Source organism: Fistularia commersonii, chromosome 24 (genome assembly GCF_037954325.1).
Source record: "Fistularia commersonii isolate RoL2024-O1a breed Wild chromosome 24, RoL_Fcom_v1.0, whole genome shotgun sequence".
Lineage (NCBI taxonomy): Eukaryota > Metazoa > Chordata > Actinopteri > Syngnathiformes > Fistulariidae > Fistularia > Fistularia commersonii.
Window position 1 is genome coordinate 7,352,742 of NC_141307.1, and position 12,583 is coordinate 7,365,324.

Genomic DNA, 12,583 nt, shown 5'->3' on the forward strand with positions numbered 1-12,583 from the left:
ATTGCCTTTTTGTACACCTTGAAAAGTCACACGACAGGTTGCCAAGAGAGGAGCTCTGGTATCCTATGAGGAAGTCTGGAGCGGCAGAGAAGTGTGTTGCACTGGTGCAGGACATGTATGCTAGCTGGGAGACAGTTGTGCGGTGTGCTGTAAGACGGGACCAGAGAAGTTCAAGGTGGAAGCGGGACTCTGTTGGGGATAGGCCCTGAGCCCCTTCTTGTTCGCAACGGTGACGGATGAAGGTAGACGTGAATCTCCACGGACTGTGACCTTTGCAGATGCCGTTGTGATCTGTAGTGAGAGCAGAAAACAGGTGGAGGTCAAGATAAGATAAGATAAGACCTCCGTCTCGTCCCGGACACGGAGGTCCCGGTGGAGGCTGATGTTCCTGCTTTAAAAAAATCAACATGGCTGATGCATCTTCCGCATCTGCCCGGTCACGTGGTACACGGCCCTCCGACAGGACGCCGAAGCATCAAAGTAAACCCAGGACTTCAACAACCAGACTCCTAGGAATATGATGAATGAATGGGGAAAAATGAAAGAGCCAAGGGTAGAAGCGCTGATTACTGGCGATCGCAAAAGGAGCAGAAACGAGTGTAAAAAGAAGCGAGGAGGGCATCGAAGAGGAGGAGGAGTTCAAAGGCAGGGGGTCCTGATGACGTACCGTACATGTGGAGTCCTGGAAGTGCCTAGGAGAGCCAGCGGTATGGAGATCAGCGGTTGGATTATTCAACAGCGACAGGTATAAACGAGAGAAAAAGAAATTCAGCACACATGGAGAAATACTGTACGGGGATGACAAGAACGGCGGCGAGCGACGGACGGAGGCGGCGAGACAACGGAAAGTGACCCGAAAGGTAAGGCGGGGAACTATGACTGAGCGCGTGTCGCGCCGGGCTTCACGGTGACTCCGGTGGGACAGACACAAGGGAATGAGCGGCGTGTGTCCGTGTGTGAAATGTTGGCGCTCTTGAGAGACAGCACCCCCTGCTTTTGACAGAGGGAACGAACATGAAAAAGCTTACGGCACCTGGTATTCCCAGGCGGTCTCCCATCCAAGTACTAACCAGGCCCGACCCTGCTTGGCTTCCGAGATCAGACGAGATCGGGCGTGTTCAGGGTGGTATGGCCGTAAACGAGACTAGGCTACGCGGAAGAGCATTTTATAAGCAGCCGTCCCCCGTCTTTTCCACCTCCAGTCATTTCCAGATCTGTCAGGAGCTCCTTCTATTGCGTTTCTATGATTACAGCCAGTGGCAACCAAGGTTACTATAACCAAAAATCATCAGACACACTTTACCTTAGGCTGCAGCCTAAGGTAAAGAGGGAGCTAGCAAAGGCCATACCAGGACTCAAATGCACGGCGGGACAGTTAATGACAAGAGAAAGAGAAAATTAAATAAAATACACATGGAAAAAGGAAGAGTACTACCGATGCAGTATTTGCGCCGAGAATGCTCATAGAGAGGTACAGAGAAGGCCGGTGGGAGCCGCATTGCCTTTTTGTACACCTTGAAAAGTCATACGACAGGTTGCCAAGAGAGGAGCTCTGGTATCCTATGAGGAAGTCTGGAGCGGCAGAGAAGTGTGTTGCACTGGTGCAGGACATGTATGCTAGCTGGGAGACAGTTGTGCGGTGTGCTGTAAGACGGGACCAGAGAAGTTCAAGGTGGAAGCGGGACTCTGTTGGGGATAGGCCCTGAGCCCCTTCTTGTTCGCAACGGTGACGGATGAAGGTAGACGTGAATCTCCACGGACTGTGACCTTTGCAGATGCCGTTGTGATCTGTAGTGAGAGCAGAAAACAGGTGGAGGTCAAGATAAGATAAGATAAGACCTCCGTCTCGTCCCGGACACGGAGGTCCCGGTGGAGGCTGATGTTCCTGCTTTAAAAAAAACAACATGGCTGATAAATCTTCCGCATCTGCCCGGTCACGTGGTACACGGCCCTCCGACAGGACGCCGAAGCATCAAAGTAAACCCAGGACTTCAACAACCAGACTCCTAGGAATATGATGAATGAATGGGGAAAAATGAAAGAGAGCCAAGGGTAGAAGCGCTGATTACTGGCGATCGCAAAAGGAGCAGAAACGAGTGTAAAAAGAAGCGAGGAGGGCATCGAAGAGGAGGAGGAGTTCAAAGGCAGGGGGTCCTGATGACGTACCGTACATGTGGAGTCCTGGAAGTGCCTAGGAGAGCCAGCGGTATGGAGATCAGCGGTTGGATTATTCAACAGCGACAGGTATAAACGAGAGAAAAAGAAATTCAGCACACATGGAGAAATACTGTACGGGGATGACAAGAACGGCGGCGAGCGACGGACGGAGGCGGCGAGACAACGGAAAGTGACCCGAAAGGTAAGGCGGGGAACTATGACTGAGCGCGTGTCGCGCCGGGCTTCACGGTGACTCCGGTGGGACAGACACAAGGGAATGAGCGGCGTGTGTCCGTGTGTGAAATGTTGGCGCTCTTGAGAGACAGCACCCCCTGCTTTTGACAGAGGGAACGAACATGAAAAAGCTTACAGCACCTGGTATTCCCAGGCGGTCTCCCATGCAAGTACTAACCAGGCCCGACCCTGCTTGGCTTCCGAGATCAGACGAGATCGGGCGTGTTCAGGGTGGTATGGCCGTAAACGAGATGGCTACGCGGAAGAGCATTTTATAAGCAGCCGTCCCCCGTCTTTTCCACCTCCAGTCATTTCCAGATCTGTCAGGAGCTCCTTCTATTGCGTTTCTATGATTACAGCCAGTGGCAACCAAGGTTACTATAACCAAAAATCATCAGACACACTTTACCTTAGGCTGCAGCCTAAGGTAAAGAGGGAGCTAGCAAAGGCCATACCAGGACTCAAATGCACGGCGGGACAGTTAATGACAAGAGAAAGAGAAAATTAAATAAAATACACATGGAAAAAGGAAGAGTACTACCGATGCAGTATTTGCGCCGAGAATGCTCATAGAGAAGTACAGAGAAGGCCGGTGGGAGCCGCATTGCCTTTTTGTACACCTTGAAAAGTCATACGACAGGTTGCCAAGAGAGGAGCTCTGGTATCCTATGAGGAAGTCTGGAGCGGCAGAGAAGTGTGTTGCACTGGTGCAGGACATGTATGCTAGCTGGGAGACAGTTGTGCGGTGTGCTGTAAGACGGGACCAGAGAAGTTCAAGGTGGAAGCGGGACTCTGTTGGGGATAGGCCCTGAGCCCCTTCTTGTTCGCAACGGTGACGGATGAAGGTAGACGTGAATCTCCACGGACTGTGACCTTTGCAGATGCCGTTGTGATCTGTAGTGAGAGCAGAAAACAGGTGGAGGTCAAGATAAGATAAGATAAGACCTCCGTCTCGTCCCGGACACGGAGGTCCCGGTGGAGGCTAATGTTCCTGCTTTAAAAAAAACAACATGGCTGATGCATCTTCCGCATCTACCCGGTCACGTGGTACACGGCCCTCCGACAGGACGCCGAAGCATCAAAGTAAACCCAGGACTTCAACAACCAGACTCCTAGGAATATGATGAATGAATGGGGAAAAATGAAAGAGCCAAGGGTAGAAGCGCTGATTACTGGCGATCGCAAAAGGAGCAGAAACGAGTGTAAAAAGAAGCGAGGAGGGCATCGAAGAGGAGGAGGAGTTCAAAGGCAGGGGGTCCTGATGACGTACCGTACATGTGGAGTCCTGGAAGTGCCTAGGAGAGCCAGCGGTATGGAGATCAGCGGTTGGATTATTCAACAGCGACAGGTATAAACGAGAGAAAAAGAAATTCAGCACACATGGAGAAATACTGTACGGGGATGACAAGAACGGCGGCGAGCGACGGACGGAGGCGGCGAGACAACGGAAAGTGACCCGAAAGGTAAGGCGGGGAACTATGACTGAGCGCGTGTCGCGCCGGGCTTCACGGTGACTCCGGTGGGACAGACACAAGGGAATGAGCGGCGTGTGTCCGTGTGTGAAATGTTGGCGCTCTTGAGAGACAGCACCCCCTGCTTTTGACAGAGGGAACGAACATGAAAAAGCTTACGGCACCTGGTATTCCCAGGCGGTCTCCCATCCAAGTACTAACCAGGCCCGACCCTGCTTGGCTTCCGAGATCAGACGAGATCGGGCGTGTTCAGGGTGGTATGGCCGTAAACGAGACTAGGCTACGCGGAAGAGCATTTTATAAGCAGCCGTCCCCCGTCTTTTCCACCTCCAGTCATTTCCAGATCTGTCAGGAGCTCCTTCTATTGCGTTTCTATGATTACAGCCAGTGGCAACCAAGGTTACTATAACCAAAAATCATCAGACACACTTTACCTTAGGCTGCAGCCTAAGGTAAAGAGGGAGCTAGCAAAGGCCATACCAGGACTCAAATGCACGGCGGGACAGTTAATGACAAGAGAAAGAGAAAATTAAATAAAATACACATGGAAAAAGGAAGAGTACTACCGATGCAGTATTTGCGCCGAGAATGCTCATAGAGAGGTACAGAGAAGGCCGGTGGGAGCCGCATTGCCTTTTTGTACACCTTGAAAAGTCATACGACAGGTTGCCAAGAGAGGAGCTCTGGTATCCTATGAGGAAGTCTGGAGCGGCAGAGAAGTGTGTTGCACTGGTGCAGGACATGTATGCTAGCTGGGAGACAGTTGTGCGGTGTGCTGTAAGACGGGACCAGAGAAGTTCAAGGTGGAAGCGGGACTCTGTTGGGGATAGGCCCTGAGCCCCTTCTTGTTCGCAACGGTGACGGATGAAGGTAGACGTGAATCTCCACGGACTGTGACCTTTGCAGATGCCGTTGTGATCTGTAGTGAGAGCAGAAAACAGGTGGAGGTCAAGATAAGATAAGATAAGACCTCCGTCTCGTCCCGGACACGGAGGTCCCGGTGGAGGCTGATGTTCCTGCTTTAAAAAAAACAACATGGCTGATAAATCTTCCGCATCTGCCCGGTCACGTGGTACACGGCCCTCCGACAGGACGCCGAAGCATCAAAGTAAACCCAGGACTTCAACAACCAGACTCCTAGGAATATGATGAATGAATGGGGAAAAATGAAAGAGAGCCAAGGGTAGAAGCGCTGATTACTGGCGATCGCAAAAGGAGCAGAAACGAGTGTAAAAAGAAGCGAGGAGGGCATCGAAGAGGAGGAGGAGTTCAAAGGCAGGGGGTCCTGATGACGTACCGTACATGTGGAGTCCTGGAAGTGCCTAGGAGAGCCAGCGGTATGGAGATCAGCGGTTGGATTATTCAACAGCGACAGGTATAAACGAGAGAAAAAGAAATTCAGCACACATGGAGAAATACTGTACGGGGATGACAAGAACGGCGGCGAGCGACGGACGGAGGCGGCGAGACAACGGAAAGTGACCCGAAAGGTAAGGCGGGGAACTATGACTGAGCGCGTGTCGCGCCGGGCTTCACGGTGACTCCGGTGGGACAGACACAAGGGAATGAGCGGCGTGTGTCCGTGTGTGAAATGTTGGCGCTCTTGAGAGACAGCACCCCCTGCTTTTGACAGAGGGAACGAACATGAAAAAGCTTACAGCACCTGGTATTCCCAGGCGGTCTCCCATCCAAGTACTAACCAGGCCCGACCCTGCTTGGCTTCCGAGATCAGACGAGATCGGGCGTGTTCAGGGTGGTATGGCCGTAAACGAGATGGCTACGCGGAAGAGCATTTTATAAGCAGCCGTCCCCCGTCTTTTCCACCTCCAGTCATTTCCAGATCTGTCAGGAGCTCCTTCTATTGCGTTTCTATGATTACAGCCAGTGGCAACCAAGGTTACTATAACCAAAAATCATCAGACACACTTTACCTTAGGCTGCAGCCTAAGGTAAAGAGGGAGCTAGCAAAGGCCATACCAGGACTCAAATGCACGGCGGGACAGTTAATGACAAGAGAAAGAGAAAATTAAATAAAATACACATGGAAAAAGGAAGAGTACTACCGATGCAGTATTTGCGCCGAGAATGCTCATAGAGAAGTACAGAGAAGGCCGGTGGGAGCCGCATTGCCTTTTTGTACACCTTGAAAAGTCATACGACAGGTTGCCAAGAGAGGAGCTCTGGTATCCTATGAGGAAGTCTGGAGCGGCAGAGAAGTGTGTTGCACTGGTGCAGGACATGTATGCTAGCTGGGAGACAGTTGTGCGGTGTGCTGTAAGACGGGACCAGAGAAGTTCAAGGTGGAAGCGGGACTCTGTTGGGGATAGGCCCTGAGCCCCTTCTTGTTCGCAACGGTGACGGATGAAGGTAGACGTGAATCTCCACGGACTGTGACCTTTGCAGATGCCGTTGTGATCTGTAGTGAGAGCAGAAAACAGGTGGAGGTCAAGATAAGATAAGATAAGACCTCCGTCTCGTCCCGGACACGGAGGTCCCGGTGGAGGCTGATGTTCCTGCTTTAAAAAAAACAACATGGCTGATGCATCTTCCGCATCTACCCGGTCACGTGGTACACGGCCCTCCGACAGGACGCCGAAGCATCAAAGTAAACCCAGGACTTCAACAACCAGACTCCTAGGAATATGATGAATGAATGGGGAAAAATGAAAGAGAGCCAAGGGTAGAAGCGCTGATTACTGGCGATCGCAAAAGGAGCAGAAACGATTGTAAAAAGAAGCGAGGAGGGCATCGAAGAGGAGGAGGAGTTCAAAGGCAGGGGGTCCTGATGACGTACCGTACATGTGGAGTCCTGGAAGTGCCTAGGAGAGCCAGCGGTATGGAGATCAGCGGTTGGATTATTCAACAGCGACAGGTATAAACGAGAGAAAAAGAAATTCAGCACACATGGAGAAACACTGTACGGGGATGACAAGAACGGCGGCGAGCGACGGACGGAGGCGGCGAGACAACGGAAAGTGACCCGAAAGGTAAGGCGGGGAACTATGACTGAGCGTGTGTCGCGCCGGGCTTCACGGTGACTCCGGTGGGACAGACACAAGGGAATGAGCGGCGTGTGTCCGTGTGTGAAATGTTGGCGCTCTTGAGAGACAGCACCCCCTGCTTTTGACAGAGGGAACGAACATGAAAAAGCTTACGGCACCTGGTATTCCCAGGCGGTCTCCCAGCCAAGTACTAACCAGGCCCGACCCTGCTTGGCTTCCGAGATCAGACGAGATCGGGCGTGTTCAGGGTGGTATGGCCGTAAACGAGACTAGGCTACGCGAGGAAGAGCATTTTATAAGCAGCCGTCCCCCGTCTTTTCCACCTCCAGTCATTTCCAGATCTGTCAGGAGCTCCTTCTATTGCGTTTCTATGATTACAGCCAGTGGCAACCAAGGTTACTATAACCAAAAATCATCAGACACAGTTTACCTTAGGCTGCAGCCTAAGGTAAAGAGGGAGCTAGCAAAGGCCATACCAGGACTCAAATGCACGGCGGGACAGTTAATGACAAGAGAAAGAGAAAATTAAATAAAATACACATGGAAAAAGGAAGAGTACTACCGATGCAGTATTTGCGCCGAGAATGCTCATAGAGAGGTACAGAGAAGGCCGGTGGGAGCCGCATTGCCTTTTTGTACACCTTGAAAAGTCATACGACAGGTTGCCAAGAGAGGAGCTCTGGTATCCTATGAGGAAGTCTGGAGCGGCAGAGAAGTGTGTTGCACTGGTGCAGGACATGTATGCTAGCTGGGAGACAGTTGTGCGGTGTGCTGTAAGACGGGACCAGAGAAGTTCAAGGTGGAAGCGGGACTCTGTTGGGGATAGGCCCTGAGCCCCTTCTTGTTCGCAACGGTGACGGATGAAGGTAGACGTGAATCTCCACGGACTGTGACCTTTGCAGATGCCGTTGTGATCTGTAGTGAGAGCAGAAAACAGGTGGAGGTCAAGATAAGATAAGATAAGACCTCCGTCTCGTCCCGGACACGGAGGTCCCGGTGGAGGCTAATGTTCCTGCTTTAAAAAAAACAACATGGCTGATGCATCTTCCGCATCTACCCGGTCACGTGGTACACGGCCCTCCGACAGGACGCCGAAGCATCAAAGTAAACCCAGGACTTCAACAACCAGACTCCTAGGAATATGATGAATGAATGGGGAAAAATGAAAGAGAGCCAAGGGTAGAAGCGCTGATTACTGGCGATCGCAAAAGGAGCAGAAACGATTGTAAAAAGAAGCGAGGAGGGCATCGAAGAGGAGGAGGAGTTCAAAGGCAGGGGGTCCTGATGACGTACCGTACATGTGGAGTCCTGGAAGTGCCTAGGAGAGCCAGCGGTATGGAGATCAGCGGTTGGATTATTCAACAGCGACAGGTATAAACGAGAGAAAAAGAAATTCAGCACACATGGAGAAACACTGTACGGGGATGACAAGAACGGCGGCGAGCGACGGACGGAGGCGGCGAGACAACGGAAAGTGACCCGAAAGGTAAGGCGGGGAACTATGACTGAGCGTGTGTCGCGCCGGGCTTCACGGTGACTCCGGTGGGACAGACACAAGGGAATGAGCGGCGTGTGTCCGTGTGTGAAATGTTGGCGCTCTTGAGAGACAGCACCCCCTGCTTTTAACAGAGGGAACGAACATGAAAAAGCTTACGGCACCTGGTATTCCCAGGCGGTCTCCCATCCAAGTACTAACCAGGCCCGACCCTGCTTGGCTTCCGAGATCAGACGAGATCGGGCGTGTTCAGGGTGGTATGGCCGTAAACGAGACTAGGCTACGCGGAAGGGCATTTTATAAGCAGCCGTCCCCCGTCTTTTCCACCTCCAGTCATTTCCAGATCTGTCAGGAGCTCCTTCTATTGCGTTTCCATGATTACAGCCAGTGGCAACCAAGGTTACTATAACCAAAAATCATCAGACACACTTTACCTTAGGCTGCAGCCTAAGGTAAAGAGGGAGCTAGCAAAGGCCATACCAGGACTCAAATGCACGGCGGGACAGTTAATGACAAGAGAAAGAGAAAATTAAATAAAATACACATGGAAAAAGGAAGAGTACTACCGATGCAGTATTTGCGCCGAGAATGCTCATAGAGAAGTACAGAGAAGGCCGGTGGGAGCCGCATTGCCTTTTTGTACACCTTGAAAAGTCATACGACAGGTTGCCAAGAGAGGAGCTCTGGTATCCTATGAGGAAGTCTGGAGCGGCAGAGAAGTGTGTTGCACTGGTGCAGGACATGTATGCTAGCTGGGAGACAGTTGTAAGGTGTGCTGTAAGACGGGACCAGAGAAGTTCAAGGTGGAAGCGGGACTCTGTTGGGGATAGGCCCTGAGCCCCGTCTTGTTCGCAACGGTGACGGATGAAGGTAGACGTGAATCTCCACGGACTGTGACCTTTGCAGATGCCGTTGTGATCTGTAGTGAGAGCAGAAAACAGGTGGAGGTCAAGATAAGATAAGATAAGACCTCCGTCTCGTCCCGGACACGGAGGTCCCGGTGGAGGCTGATGTTCCTGCTTTAAAAAAAACAACATGGCTGATGCATCTTCCGCATCTGCCCGGTCACGTGGTGCACGGCCCCCCGACAGGACGCCAAAGCATCAAAGTAGACCCAGGACTTCAACAACCAGACTCCTAGGAATATGATGAATGAATGGGGAAAAATGAAAGAGAGCCAAGGGTAGAAGCGCTGATTACTGGCGATCGCAAAAGGAGCAGAAACGAGTGTAAAAAGAAGCGAGGAGGGCATCGAAGAGGAGGAGGAGTTCAAAGGCAGGGGGTCCTGATGACGTACCGTACATGTGGAGTCCTGGAAGTGCCTAGGAGAGCCAGCGGTATGGAGATCAGCGGTTGGATTATTCAACAGCGACAGGTATAAACGAGAGAAAAAGAAATTCAGCACACATGGAGAAATACTGTACGGGGATGACAAGAACGGCGGCGAGCGACGGACGGAGGCGGCGAGACAACGGAAAGTGACCCGAAAGGTAAGGCGGGGAACTATGACTGAGCGCGTGTCGCGCCGGGCTTCACGGTGACTCCGGTGGGACAGACACAAGGGAATGAGCGGCGTGTGTCCGTGTGTGAAATGTTGGCGCTCTTGAGAGACAGCACCCCCTGCTTTTGACAGAGGGAACGAACATGAAAAAGCTTACGGCACCTGGTATTCCCAGGCGGTCTCCCATCCAAGTACTAACCAGGCCCGACCCTGCTTGGCTTCCGAGATCAGACGAGATCGGGCATGTTCAGGGTGGTATGGCCGTAAACGAGAATAGGCTACGCGGAAGGGCATTTTATAAGCAGCCGTCCCCCGTCTTTTCCACCTCCAGTCATTTCCAGATCTGTCAGGAGCTCCTTCTATTGCGTTTCTATGATTACAGCCAGTGGCAACCAAGGTTACTATAACCAAAAATCATCAGACACACTTTACCTTAGGCTGCACCCTAAGGTAAAGAGGGAGATAGCAAAGGCCATACCAGGACTCAAATGCACGGCGGGACAGTTAATGACAAGAGAAAGAGAAAATTAAATAAAATACACATGGAAAAAGGAAGAGTACTACAGATGCAGTATTTGTGCCGAGAATGCTCATAGAGAAGTACAGAGAAGGCCGGTGGGAGCCGCATTGCCTTTTTGTACACCTTGAAAAGTCATACGACAGGTTGCCAAGAGAGGAGCTCTGGTATCCTTTGAGGATTTCTGGAGCGGCAGAGAAGTGTGTTACACTGGTGCAGGACATGTATGCTAGCTGGGAGACAGTAGTGCAGTGTGCTGTAAGACGGGACCAGAGAAGTTCAAGGTGGAAGCGGGACTCCGTCGGGGATATTCCCTGAGCTCCCTCTTGTTCGCAACGGTGACGGACGGCCTGACAGATGAGGGTAGACGTGAATCTCCACGGTCCGTGACCTTTGCAGATGCCTTTGTGATCTGTAGTGAGAGCAGAAAACAGGTGGAGGCCAAGATAAGATAAGATAAGATATGATAAGATAAGATAAGATAAGATAGATAAGATAAGATAAGATAAGAACAACTTTATTTGTCCCGAAGGAAACTGTTGTGCCAGAGTTACAGAAAATATAACAGTAATAAATAATAGAAGGCAGACTTGGAAATCAAAATAAACTATAAACTGTAAAGTGTCTCGGTGAAACTATAGAGAGGTGGGGGTATGCTCTGGAAAGGAGAGGAACGAAAGTTAGTCGCAGCAAGACAGCATACATGTGTGGGGATGAGAGGAACTCGGGTGGAACGGTGAAGCTACAGGGAGTGGAGATCAAGAAGCAGGAACATTTCATGGACTTGGACACTCTGGATTGTTTTTTGGGCCGATCTTAATCCACGCTTTTGCGGTGCACCTGCCATGTGCAACGACAACTCCCTAGTTGGGTCACAACCCAGCCAGGGAGGGTCGGCGCGTGCGACCATAAACAATGAACCCGGCCTCCGGCGACACAGACTTGCTCTTGAACAGCACAACAGGGGAGAGCGCGGACGCAGTCCCCCACTACCAGAAATTATGCAGTTGAGATTCCCACATTTGGGGAATTCGCAGGGGTCAGCACAGCCGCAGTGCAATGGCTGAGCCTCGTCCTGTGTGAACCACCTTCTTGATCATGGTATCTCCCCTGCCAGGTAAGTATGAGTCGCACGCGTCCCGCGCACGGACCGCTTTCACACGCACGCCGTTCTCAGTCGGGGGGGAACCCACGCGGACTGTTCCGGGAGCTCACACACGATCCCTCTCGCACACACACACACACACAAACACACACACACTCCGTCAAAAAAAAACGTCAACTCTGAGTTCTGACGGGCCGGGACGCCGAAAACGACACGGACGCTTCAATTTTCACGAAGAAGTCAGAGGACAACCGGAACACGTTCCGTCCGTCCTCCTGATGCCGCGAGGGGTTTCTGCCGCTCTACGACCGGGAGAACTTCCCCCTGAGCCCAGTCTGACACAGTCTATACAAGGCAATCCATCCGTTTCAAATGCGATCCATTTAGGCTCAATTCTGGTCCATAGTGGGATTTTATTGGGCTGCACGGGGCGAATGGTAGGGACAGGGTTTCAGGCAGACACGCTCGTGTGTCGCTATCTACCGTTCCCTACCGGCAGAAACAACGGGGACAGTGTCGCTGGTCACACAGGGCACAGACAAGATCTGGGTCCCGTGTATGTTGGTTACGTATGACGTTGTTGGAGGACATGGCAACCTTGACATCGGACACAAAAGCAGGGGGTGCACCGTTCCCAGAGGCACTGCAATACCGGGTCGATGCGTGGAGTGGACGGAACAAGCCCCTATTCCATCTCCCTGTTCCAAAAATCAATTTAATATTTGGTCCCCGGATAGGGGACGTATCTGATATTAAACTGATAAGAACAGATACTACACTTGATCTTAGCCAAAAGGCCGAGAAGCGATAGCCCCACGCCCTCGCTCGACGCCAGCGCATTCCCCGCACCGTCAGCTTCACTCACGACTTCATTCCCAAATAAACCCCCACCCCGTCTAAGCCGCTCGGCCCGGAGCGACGGCGCATCTCCCCCATCGCCCCCATCGCCCCGGAGACGGAGGTCCCGGTGGAGGCCGATGCTCCTGCTTGACAAGAAACAACATGGCTAAAGCATCTTCCGCATCTGCCCGGTCACGTGGTGCACGCCCCCCCGACAGGACGCCAAAGCATCAAAGTAAACCCAGGACTTCAACAAGCAG

The 12,583-nt window shown here is 51.9% G+C and overlaps 9 non-coding genes across 9 annotated transcripts; all 9 read right to left on the minus strand.

Moving 5' to 3' along the window:
• Window positions 1-1,021: 1,021 nt before the first annotated feature.
• On the minus strand, window positions 1,022-1,140 carry LOC147219841 (5S ribosomal RNA). The gene has a single exon (XR_015108307.1). It is a non-coding gene; the product is annotated as a 5S ribosomal RNA (ribosomal RNA).
• A 1,380-nt stretch (window positions 1,141-2,520) lies between these two features.
• Window positions 2,521-2,639, minus strand: LOC147219842 (5S ribosomal RNA). Its single transcript, XR_015108479.1, has one exon. It is a non-coding gene; the product is annotated as a 5S ribosomal RNA (ribosomal RNA).
• A 1,376-nt stretch (window positions 2,640-4,015) lies between these two features.
• Window positions 4,016-4,134, minus strand: LOC147219843 (5S ribosomal RNA). The gene has a single exon (XR_015108308.1). It is a non-coding gene; the product is annotated as a 5S ribosomal RNA (ribosomal RNA).
• Window positions 4,135-5,514: 1,380 nt separating this feature from the next.
• Window positions 5,515-5,633, minus strand: LOC147219844 (5S ribosomal RNA). The gene has a single exon (XR_015108415.1). It is a non-coding gene; the product is annotated as a 5S ribosomal RNA (ribosomal RNA).
• A 1,378-nt stretch (window positions 5,634-7,011) lies between these two features.
• Window positions 7,012-7,130, minus strand: LOC147219845 (5S ribosomal RNA). Its single transcript, XR_015108425.1, has one exon. It is a non-coding gene; the product is annotated as a 5S ribosomal RNA (ribosomal RNA).
• A 1,382-nt stretch (window positions 7,131-8,512) lies between these two features.
• Window positions 8,513-8,631, minus strand: LOC147219846 (5S ribosomal RNA). The gene has a single exon (XR_015108309.1). It is a non-coding gene; the product is annotated as a 5S ribosomal RNA (ribosomal RNA).
• Window positions 8,632-10,011: 1,380 nt separating this feature from the next.
• Window positions 10,012-10,130, minus strand: LOC147219847 (5S ribosomal RNA). The gene has a single exon (XR_015108438.1). It is a non-coding gene; the product is annotated as a 5S ribosomal RNA (ribosomal RNA).
• Window positions 10,131-11,339: 1,209 nt separating this feature from the next.
• LOC147219848 (U1 spliceosomal RNA) lies at window positions 11,340-11,503 on the minus strand. Its single transcript, XR_015108247.1, has one exon. It is a non-coding gene; the product is annotated as a U1 spliceosomal RNA (small nuclear RNA).
• A 598-nt stretch (window positions 11,504-12,101) lies between these two features.
• On the minus strand, window positions 12,102-12,292 carry LOC147219849 (U2 spliceosomal RNA). The gene has a single exon (XR_015108162.1). It is a non-coding gene; the product is annotated as a U2 spliceosomal RNA (small nuclear RNA).
• Between the last annotated feature and the right edge of the window lie 291 nt (window positions 12,293-12,583).